This window comes from Mytilus galloprovincialis, chromosome 8 (genome assembly GCF_965363235.1).
Source record: "Mytilus galloprovincialis chromosome 8, xbMytGall1.hap1.1, whole genome shotgun sequence".
In the NCBI taxonomy this organism is placed as follows: Eukaryota; Metazoa; Mollusca; class Bivalvia; order Mytilida; family Mytilidae; genus Mytilus; species Mytilus galloprovincialis.
In genome coordinates, this window is record NC_134845.1 from 87,013,047 (window position 1) to 87,025,815 (window position 12,769).

General features: G+C 30.2%; 1 long non-coding RNA gene across 1 annotated transcript; it reads left to right on the forward strand.

The window, feature by feature from the left end:
• Positions 1 to 911: 911 nt before the first annotated feature.
• On the forward strand, positions 912 to 5,337 carry LOC143043639 (uncharacterized). Its single transcript, XR_012968521.1, has 4 exons — positions 912 to 1,258; positions 2,814 to 2,901; positions 4,655 to 4,788; positions 5,207 to 5,337. It is a non-coding gene; the product is annotated as an uncharacterized LOC143043639 (long non-coding RNA).
• Positions 5,338 to 12,769: the final 7,432 nt, after the last annotated feature.

Below are 12,769 nucleotides of genomic sequence, written 5' to 3' on the forward strand. Positions count from 1 at the left end.
GAGAATTTAAGATTTGAAAGTGTAAAGTAACACATGGAACATGGAAATAAACACGGAAAGGATATGGTTTTTCTTTCATAGATTGAGGTTTGTGGTTAGTTGTTTTTATTTTTGAGCGATAGTGAATTAGAAATTGAGAACTCTAAATTATATCTATGTCAGTATAACTCCTCTATGTAATGTGATATTTTTTGAAAACTCAAACGCGACTATCCAAACAAGGATGTAAACTTTCGGAAAAAAATGTATGTGACTACTGAACAACAAATATTTCTTTTTAATGGCTTAGTTTTAAAGTTATTTGCAATAACTATGGGATTATGTTTTGAAACTTGACAAAATGTCATTTGCAATTTGTTTATGGTGAACTTGGACATTTGCATTGTCTTGTCTATTTCAATTAACATGTCTGTCAAGCTGTCCTCTTGCTCTGTTTTAATTGTTGTTTAATGTCCATTTTTGGCAAAACAAAGGTTAGTTAGTTACCTTGCCATCAACAACTATTGAATGAATATATTATGACAATAATACATTATAAATGAGTATTGAATGTAACAAAGAAAACCTTGCATGTAAGACTGAGTTTAGTCTATATTCATGCATTAGTTCAATAATTTCGATAACATCAAATATTTTAAGAAACTCGTTTCATATGATTTATTCATATTCATAGTAAATCTATATAGTAGTACTAAGATGCGTACATTCATGTATAACAATCTAATTATCTTTATATCAACATCCGTTCATCCATGGATGTCAATTTAATTATCCGTATAATAACATGCGTACATTGATGTTTAATAATCTGGCTTTTTTCTATTTGTTAATTTTTGTCAACGAAATGCAATCAAGTAATTTTCAATATACACTTTTGCACAATAGATATACGTTGATTTGTTTCAGATTTGTGTTGAGGATTTCGGATTATACATACTTCAATATCATACACATTTGGGTTCGTTCTAGGACAATGTTGATCATTAAAATAATGGTCACCAACTTAATTCTCACAATGATGCGTTTAGTAACTGGTGGAAGTTTTCATAGTGGCCAGTATCTTGAATCTCAGATACTGAAACTGTTTTTTAATTTAGGACCTCGAATATGCATGTTACGATGCACTAGGTACGCTGGATGTACTGCTATCAACTTCGTTAAAAGTCATTTATACTGCGAACTGCTTAACACGACTCAACAAGCCATATTAGTAGATAAGGAACATTACATGTACTCAGAAATGTCAACATGGATGATAGTAAGTACTTAAGATTTTTTTACTAACCTTTGAAATGCTGTAATTTTCTTATGAATGCATAGAAAATAATAAAAGAGGTATATATAGATAGATAAAAGATTAATCTTTTAAATGAATGCAATATTTTATTCTGCAATCATTATGTAATCGATTATTATGTAATTAGTGGCAAAATCTGGGTAAGTTCACTTGAACGAATTTAGCTCTATCATCTCTTTAGCTATACAGAAAATTTTAACGAAATCTTAATCAACACATCATGGGCTTCAAAAGGGTGTCTAAGATTGTATTCCATTCTCTCGTAAATCTCTAATTAGTGTAAACATCCAAACTACATAAAAGAAGATAATGTTTAATTAGGTGTAAAATTTGTTCTATAACATATAATAAAATCAATCCTCTAGGGATACCTATACAGAAGCTAATTTCATTTGAAAGTGGAAATTTGGTGAAAAATATTTTAGACACAGTTAACATTATTTTTGCTTACATAATTGTTGCATAATACTAACATTGCATTAATTTGAAAGAATAATCTGTTAGCTATCTAAAACTACCATTTTTATAAATTTTCAAGCATTATTAAGAAAGTTAGAGCATTTTAAAACCTGGGAGTTGGAGTTATAAAATCTTTGTATTGTGCTACCTTAAAGAACATGATATGTCTTATTTCCATTTTTAACAATAATTGAGAGCAGTGATACATGTGAAATAGGTCTGAATATTCATTTATAAGATTATACATGTTTGCCAATGTTTTTATTCATTTTTTTCATGTAATTATATTTTGTTTATACTTTTATTATAACTTTATGTGCGGAACATGTTTGCCTTTCCAAAATTGTGTAGCCAGACTTTGTTTAATATTGTTATTTTACAAGATATCAAAAATATCTTTGGTCAAGTGATATATAATGAAAACAAATCCCATATGTCCCAATATGTCACTGCTGTCACTAAAGCTAAACACAAACTATAACGCTTTTGTTTACGGTGTGGTAGTCTTACATCAGAGTTATTGCTCCCTACGATTACATCTAAATTTGACAAGCTATTTTCAGTAAAATATATTTCTCTCTCACCATGCTCATGCACTTAAGTGCAATTTGTTCAATCTATTGACAAATAAATTGTGACCAATTAATAACAAATATATTTTTACAGTATTTTTTCCTTTAAAAATGTCCTGTACCAAGTCAGGAATATGGCCATTGTTATATTATAGTTCGTTTCTGTGTGTGTTACAGTTTAACGTTGCGTCGTTTGTTTTCTCTTATTTTTGAGTGTAAATTGACATTGCGATAAGACGTGTCACGGTACTTGTCTATCCCAAATTCATGTATTTGGTTTTGATGTTATATTTGTTATTTTCGTGGGATTTTGTCTGATGCTTGGTCCGTTTCTGTGTGTGTTAGTTACATTGTAGTGTTGTGTCGTTGTTCTCCTCTTATATTTATGCGTTTTCGTCAGTTTTAGTTTGTTACCCCGATTTTGTTTTTTGTCCATGGATTTATGAGTTTGAACAGCGGTATACTACTGTTGCCTTTATTTACAGGAATCAGATACATGCTGGCCAAATCCGTGTTCATTTGGAGAAACATGTATCATCACGAACAAAGACCTTCCAGTGTGTGTTAAGATAGGTACGATTTCTAAAATTGGTTAAAATAATTATTATAAGCGCGCGACTACACAAATTTGTATTTATTTTTAAAAACATAAATTTGGATCACAATATTGTAAATTAATGAATAAAATAAAAAAATAAATAGTTCTTATCAATATTTTGAATAGTTTAAAATGTTTAATCCACAAAAAATATCCAAATTGCTTTGACAGATCTATTTTGGAATGTTTCAATGATTATCTTCAAGAGAAAGAATATCTATATCTAGATGTAAATCGTAATTATTGTATCGAGGTTATCTGCCTTTATAACCACAATCAGCAAATATAAATTGTACCATGAGAAAGTGTTTACATACTTTTATGTTTCTCAATATTTACAGATACAGCAAGTTTTAATTTACTGAACCGGTTAAACATGTTAAAGTTCGGTTAAATGTGTTCTGTCTATGTTTATAAGATGTATTATTAACCAACTAAGTACATTATTGCCAAAAATGACTATTTTTTTAAAATTACATATTTTCTGTAATGGCCCTGTTTTTCTGTAATGGCCCTGTTTTTTTCTGTAATGGCCCTGTTTTTTCTGTAATGGCCATGTTTTTCTGTAATGTCCCTGTCTTAATGCCAAGTTTGTCTGTATTAAGCCCAGTTAGTTTTTTTTTAATAAAGTTAATGAAATTAAGTTGTAAAGAGTATAATACCTTTTTGTATTTTATTTTATTTAGTAACCAGCAACTAACATTAAAGAACCATATAAAGCTGGGAACAGTATATATATGTTCCTGTATAAAGGGATCACTGTTCATCCTGTTTTTCAACACATAACTTCTTTCAACTTTATTTGGATATTTCGTATATTTAAAGCTTTATCATGATGAAGTTCAAATTATTTTTTTCAAACTAAACTGTTATTAAAAGAGTAAGAGAGTACATCAAGTTGGTAGCAACACATATACTTTTGTTCAGTTGGTTAATAAATGTATTAAGAAATGGGTGTTTTTATAATGGCCCTGTTATATGTCCTCGGTCAGTAATAATGGCCTCGGATGTCTGTAATGGCCCTCGGCGTTGCCTCGGTCCATTACAGACTTTTATTTAATTTACTTTTGCTGATTGGATTTTTTTTCTTTATTATTCGACATTCATCTTTTTGTGTGTTTTGTACATAATTAAATGGTTGCATATCATTCTTATTTGAATACAGATAATGTGTTCATGCTAACAATATATGTCTTCATGACTCGTTATACTTTCTTATGTTATATTATCATGAGGGTGTATAGATTGTTGTTCGTAAAATGACCAATATCAAATATTTTGTCGTTGGCAATAAACTTGATTTAAAAAAATAGCAACATATTTAAACACAAACTACTTTTGATTAGCAATAGAGATTCTGAGAATACAAAGACACGGGAATACACTGAATATAAATCACAGCAACTTATATATCTCTGGATTTAACCGATTTGATCAATAATCCAATTGTTCTTCTGATGATATGAAAACAAGCACATGATACTTTTAAAAACAACAACGCACAAAAAGATATTTAAAAATATGGACAAATTATTTTATAGATTTCATTGAAACACGCTTGTTTTACAATTTACACTTTAAAACACTTTATCAATGATATTGATGAATTCTTTTTATTTTATAAATTAACAAGGTCATCGTGGTATTTTTTTTCGACTCTTGCGTTTCAATGAGAGTTTAGAATCTTTTGCCTCGATCCCTTTCATCAACTTAATTTTTTTATTGTAGAGGGATCAGATTATCTAGGTTGTTACAAGGATGATGCTAGCAGGCACTTGAAACACAACATAGCAAGCAGTGTCCACATGTCTCTTGCATTCTGTAAGCAACATTGCAGTGGATACCGATTTTGTGGCATGCAAGTTCGTATCTTTCAATATTTACAAAGACCATTTTTACCTTGGTTAACAAAAATCAATTTAATGTCAAGCAACAGTTAATTGAATATACATTAATAACTGTACCCTCTACAAAAAGTCGAATAGCAAATGAAGTAAAATTACGAATGTAAAAGGGGAATATGTCAAAGTAACAAAAACCCGATCAAAGAGAAAAAAACCAACAGAAGACCACCAATGGGACTTCAACATATTAAGAAAATAATCACTACAACAATTCAACGTTGAACCTCCTCATTATTTAAAGTTCCACATTATGCACTGGTTACCTTAATTACACATAAAAAAACGATAAAATATCGATCATTTCTGCCTCCAGGTAAAGTTCTACTTTGTAATCAACATGTCCAGCTGTTTACCAATTATAATTTATAATTTGTAGGTAGGTTCCTATTGTCTATGTGGAAATGTCCTGATTGAAAGTAAATATCCAAAAATTCCAGAAGCAGAATGCTACTACGATTGTAACGGAGAACCAGGACGAAACTGTGGTGCACAGTGGAAAAATTCAATTTATTTGGGTAATAAAAATATATTTTATTATGATTAACAGTCACTACTTTCGATTAACAGTCACTAGTATCATTTAACAATCACTAGTCTCGATTAACAGTACCTTCATTTGTACTCTCTATTAACGGTCACTAGTCTCTATTACATTGAAGTGCCATTTGAATACCACAAAAAAAATTAAACAGTCAACAACATTGTCTAATTAACTAGAGGCTTCTAGGATCACGAGTCATTTTTCAAAATGTTGAAATACATAGTTTGCAATTGAGTTTTAAGTTATGTCTCAATCAAAATTTTGTGTCTTGTCAAATATAGGTTATTCTCATTATGATATTTGTCAATATTTAATGCAATTATTGGCACTTATATATATGAGTATACCCAATTCTAAACCAAAAACCCAATCAAATCTAAACAAAGACTCTTTTAAAAAAGACATTATAAATATGTTTGATTTCATGATTAACATAACAAATCTGTTACGTTTGATCTGTTTTTCAACAAATAATCGGCATTTTCATAAGAACCAACTGTGTCTCTGTTTTTTGAACAGTTGTTTCTTTATGCATATGAAGCTGACTTCTTGAAGGCGGTTGCAATTGTAAAGCAGTATCTGCTTATTCTTCCGAAACATTAGATTCCTAAGATCATCTCAAGTTTGTGGTAGGGTTCGTGTTGCGCAGTCTTAAGCTTTTATTGTTTTTTTTTTAAATTTTGTGTATTGTTTACTGTTGATTGATTAATGGTCTTTTTTTGTTTCGTATATTTTAGCCTTTGCGTTGTCAGTTGAAACTTAACAATTTGGTTTTAATGTTGCTTTGATGTCATTTGCATCTCTTGTGTTTCCCTTACAATTTTTTGAAATAAAAGTAAAAAACGGTAAAAAAAAAAAAGATTAAAAACAGATGCAGTATGATAGAGGCTAACAATAAACAGTTGGGTGCAGAACAAGCATTACATGTAGACGTTGTTTACTCGCGTGCACTTCAAGTAAACGCCGTATTAACTGTGCGTTAACTGCGAAATTTTGGTAGACATAAAAAGTAAACAGGCGTTTACTTTCGCGTTTACCTCCGCGTTAATGCAAAATCTGCGCGTCTTTTTATTTTATACAGGCGAAACAGGCGTTTACTTTCGCGTTTACATCCGCGCTAACGTGAAAAGAGGTGTGTTTTCCTATTTCGTCGAAATAAACACACGTTATTGTTTGTAGTAAACGTGCGTTAACGCAAATGGTATGTGTATCCTGCATAAACTGACCTTCGATATCAAATGATAAAGTCCATCATAATTAAAAGACCAAGTGTTCATTTTCAATTGACACATACAAACCATACAGTAAATTAATAATGCTATTAAATCTTTTTAATTAACTGAAAATTAATCATGCAATATTTCATTTTATGCACAAATATACAGTACAAACATGTCTTTCTTTTAATCAAATAATTAAATCATCACCAAAATCCAGCAGTTTTTACATCTGACTGTCTGACCTAGGATGACTCGTAGAAAATAAAATTATCTGACCTCATTAACCAAAACTAACAACGTTTGCCCTTAATCACGTAAATCTATATAGCTGCATGACAAATGACAGCAATATTGGACAGCAAAATTTTGTTCGTATCGATTGAGAGTGCCAGCATGTCCTCTTTTAAATCAAAATATTGAATCGTAAACAAATACAAGACGTTTTCATACCTCAGATTGACTCGTAGGACAAAATTATTTGTCTGCATCAACTAAAGCTGACCATATTGGCACTTTATTAAGAAAATATTATAAGCCGCACAGTAAATCAGTTATATTTTTTTATATCAGGATGGATTGCATAATACATATGACAGCAATAATGCAACAATGACTAAATAATTTGGTTTGCATCAATTGTAGTGCCAGCATGTCCTCTTTTTATTCAAAATTTTGAATTGCAAACACATATCAGAAGTTTTCTTACCTCAGACTGACTCGTATAACAACATTATTCATGTTATTTGTCGCATCAACCAAAACTGACCATATTTGAACTTTATTATGTAGATCGTATTAGCCGCATAGTAAATTAGTTATATTTTGATATCATGATGGATTGTTTAATACATATGACAGCAATATTAGAAAAAAAATGACTAAACAATTTGGTATGCATCAATTTATTCTGCCAAAATGTCCTCATTTATTCAAAATATTGAACTGTAAACACATATCAGAAGTTTGCATACCTCAGACTGACCCGTATAATAAAACTATTTGTCCGCATCAACAGAAACTGACCATATTGGCACTTTATTATGTAAATCCTAATATCCACATAGTAAATCAGTTATATTTTTATATTAAATTAAATTAATTAAATTTTAAATAAAAATGACAGCAATATCGGGAAAAAAATACTAAAAATTAAAGTAAACGCAAAAAAATGAAGTTAACTAACGAAATATGTACACGCGGTGTTAACATGCGTTTACTTTATGTAATGCGTGGTCTAGACCCAACTGTAGGTAACCGTATGACTCTCAATAAAGAGCAAAATCCATACCGCATTGTCAATTTTAAAAGGCCCCGGAATGGCAAATGTCAACAGCATAGTTAACGGTCAATAAACCTCGTAACGATGGATGCAAGTATTTAAAATCAGTCCGTATATTCATTTCGTAAATTTTGTATTTGTTAACGTTATTGATATTTACAGATGTGATCTACTAATATTACTTGAAAGTTACTTATCAAGAACTCGATTGTTGGTTAGAGTTCATAAATTAAAAATAGTTATTCTTACAAAAAGTCGACTAGAGACTTTTGCTGACAATTTAAGCACTGAGTAATATTCAGCGCTTCATTTTAATTTTTTGTCAGTTTTACTGTTCTTTTATTTCCATTACCAACATTATCATGTTGAAGATTAAGACAAAACTTTAAAAAATTTACCCTACCACAAATTTTGTCTGCATTTACCATCATCAGGAACGCTTAAAAAACATAACGAAAGACATAGATAGAATAGCCTAATTTCAGTTGCTTTGTAATTGGTATGTGAACAGATTATTCTTTTCAATCTGTTTGTATTATTTTGATAAACGATAAGGGTAAAATGGTTACAGGACTAGAAATGATAAGCTATACTTGTATATGATGACATATCTTTTGAGTTTGTGTTGAATAAGAAGATAACTTGTATTGTATTTTAAGCTCCGACGGCTTCAATTGGGGATTTGATGGTCGCAAATTAAGTTTACTGGCGCCGTCGGAGCTTAAAAATGCATTTAGGTTTTGTTTCTTGCAAGTCGTATTCTCTGCCATTACGCATTAGAACGAAATTCAAAGTATTATATTCAACATGCCCAATAGTTCAATATTTCATTTCACGGTATCGCAAACATTATAAATGATAAAACAGTAATGTGTTCTTATAATAGCCGATATTCATCATACAACCTACATTGAACATTGTTTAATTGTTTAAGTTTATGTAAAAACTCTTCATTCTGGTATGAAAGTTAATATTCTTTCTTTATATTTTACAGTTTGAAGATACCAACCTTATCAAGACCACCATTATCAAGACCATCATTATCCAGTCTGAATTATACGACACAAGTGCCTGTCAAAATTATTAGTGAACCATCAGGTTGAACAATATCAAGACTGGCAATTGGAGACATGCATGATTGTTTTCTAAAAATGCAACAATATCCAGTTTTTGTAGTGAATAAAATAACTCTTTCTAATGATCGACTCTTTTATTCTTGTGAAAAAATGTAAAAAAGTAAAATCATAAAAATACTGAACTCAGAGGAAAATGAAATTTGAAAGTCCCTGCTTACATGCCAAAATCAAATGACAAAACACATAAAAAACGAATGGACAAAAACTGACATATTCTCAACTTGGTACAGGCATTTTCAAATGTAGAAAATGGTGACTTAAACCTGGTTTTATAACAATACACATTTCACTTTGTACGAAAGTCTCATCAAATTCCGTTATGCTTACATTGATGCGGGAACTAAACAGACATAATAAATAAAATAGTGAAAACATGGGTACAGCAGTCATGCAGTTATATATTTTATGAATATTTCGACATGTTTGCTAAACAATAAAAATACACCGCTATAAATTATCGTCAGATGCTGGGTGGGATTGGGTGCTTAAATGTAAGCAGCCATCTGCAATGCAAACATAGTTTGTGTAGATTCTAGTTTAAAATTCATATTAACATGAAAAAACTCTTCATTAAAATCATTGTGTGCCACAGTTTTAATACCTTTCACACTTTGAGGTTCATTAATAAATTAGTGTCATTGAACTACTTCTGACCTCTGTAAAATGACAGCTTTGATTATATTTATTAAGAACTATCCTACCAGTCTCATTTAACACTAATGAACATAAGGAATGATTATAAGAAGGATGTAATAATCAACGTGAGTTTAAATGATATGATAACTAAAGACATACACATTTCCATTTTCATTTATATTTATGCAACCTATACAGTTGGTTAGAAATGGACAATCTTTAACGAACAAAATTGGTTAATTTGGATGACTTTATAGATCAAACGCTACGGATGCGATTGATAAATAAGTACTTACAAATGACAAACAAACAGGTCCATCAGCACAAAGGCAATTAATGATAATCATATAATTTACTAATCAAAATAGTTATAAATACAACAATAATTATGAGAAACTCATTCGTGTCACGGTACTTTTCTATCCAAAATTCATATATTTGGTTTTGATGTTATATTGGTTATTCTCATCGGATTTTGTCTAATGCTTAGTCCGTTGCTGTGTGTGTTACATTTTAATGTTGTGTCGTTGTTCTCCTCTGATGTTTAATGTGTTTCCCTCAGTTTTAGTTTGTTGCCCCGATTTTGTTTTTTGTCCATAGATTTATGAGTTTTGAACAGTGGTATACTACTTTTGCCTTTATTCATACCACATGCACCACTGGTACTCTTGATATAGCTAAAGATTCTAGGTAAACTGGATAACGTTGAATCTACGTTTCAAGACATCTTATCACTCAGAAAAAAATACAATCAAGAAGTTGGTAAAAATCGAATTTGTTTAAATAATGTATTATTAGCTAATAGAAATTTGTCATTAACGCTAATACTTGAAAATATAATATTTTTAGTCTGGAAAAAGATTTTGTTATGAGTAATAGATCAAAAGTACTGATTCAGATATTGGATCAATAAGGACTTTCACAAGACATGAAGCAAAGTAATGAAGCACAACGACAATAGGTGCAAAACGTAAATTGTCCAAACAAGACATCTTAAATTGTACAATCACAGTACAAAATCGGTCTATTTATTTGCCCAAATAAGAAAATTTGGAAACACATTTGCAATTTAATGATTAGACTGTTTATATATATATAAAAAAAACTTGTTGATTTATTGTATTATTCACAATATTTTAACAAATATCAACCGTTTTGGTTTTTAAAATATTTTTTTTTAGAATGAGCTATTTAATGGGAGATAACTCTTTTAGTACAAAATTTATACTGGGCTTATGTGGATTTTATTTTTATTTTTACTTGAAAACAAGTACGGTGACACAATGTTTTCTTTTTATTTTCGTAAAAGAGGGACGAAAGATACCAAAGGGACAGTCAAACTCATTAATCTAAAACAAACTGATAACGCCATCGCTAAAAATGAAAAGGACAAACAAACAAGAGCACACACGACACAACATAGAAAACTAAAGAATAAACAACACGAACCCCACCAAAAAACTAGGGGTGATCTCAGGTGCTCCGGAAGGGTAAGCAGATCCTGCTCCACATGTGGCACCCGTCGTGTTGCTTATGTGATAACAAATCCGGTAAATAGTCTAATTCGATAGGTCACATTTATGAAAGAGAAGGGGATTGTAGTTACGACGTAAGGAACATATCCGATATTATTTGTGAAACGGTTATTCCATAACGGTCAACCAACTCGTGATGGCGTCCGTAAAATTTACGAAGGGATGATTTCAACTTCACCATTTGGAACTCTTGGTTTAAAAGCTTCCTTGTGAGCAGCAGCCCTCTATCAAGAAAATCATGATATTGTAAATGATATTATGAAACCTGTCTTTCCACAATTTATTTCAAAATTATATCTCATAGAATTTTTTTATGCACTCTTTTTCATGAACAAACTAACTAAATTTAGGCAATTTTCAACGACTCATACCTTGAAAAATAGCATAGTGACCCATACTTTTTATTATATTTTTGAATAAAGCATAGTAAAATCTTCATTTTGGCAAATCATAATAAAATTCTGTCTCAAAAACATTTACTTATGATCTACCTTAATATAAAGTAACGAATTAAACCAACGACAAAGAAAACCTGATTACAGAAAATAATAAACTTTTCAATATTTGTTTACGTCTTGTGTTTTGTGGATATTTGAAGTTCAATGACAAAACCGTTGTTGTAGATGGTCAGTTTATCGTTAGATATATATTAAAATGAAGTTAGAATAGCAGACGCAGAACTGAGCACATGTGGACGGTATGTAAATGTTACAGTACAATATCTACTATTTAAAGAAAGAATTCTGATTTGTATTAATTAAAATCAAGTAAAAATCTTAGTTATTACAGAACACTAGGATTTTTGTTGTACTACAATATATTATCATTGATATTACTGCACCAATTTATTTATAATTTATTAAAAAACGGTAATACAATCAACAAAAAGAAACAAAAAATCAATTGTAATACCAACCATAGGCTTGACAGAACAAAAGTTACATAACTTACTGATTTACAGTAATACCTATCGCATTTGTAAGGTTGTTCACTTTAAAAACATGCAATTGGATGCTATTTTCATAGACTATTTAAAATAATTGTGGTATAATGTGTAAACTTTTTGACAAATACTTTCAAAAGGCAAATTCTCTAAAAAAAAAATGCATGGAAAGAATGTACGGAATGCGAAAGTATACGCAGGCAATTATATCTTATAATTAACATTCATGAATGTGTTCTGTAATGTATTGCTGTCATCAAAACACGTTTAATCCATTATGGTAATTTGATATAAAAGTACATGCTGTATTTCATATCAAGTTTGATTAAACCTCGTCTCAACTGATTGATAGTTGCTACATAAGGTATGTTTAACTCTAAATCGTCAATAGAAAAGGTTACTCACTTGAATTTTGAAAAGCTTTTCAGCTGTAGAGTTTCAATTCACTTATTACTAGGTAATTTCATGTAAATTAACAGATTTCATTAATTACATCAAACGTGATATATTGTACATGAATAATGTCATGTTGTTCAAAGCATCACACAATTTGTAAATAAATTGTTTCAAGATCTCATTTCTCGCCCCACGATTTCAGAAAACCCTATTTCTTAAAAACATATTGAGAAAGTATTTAAATCTTGAAAAC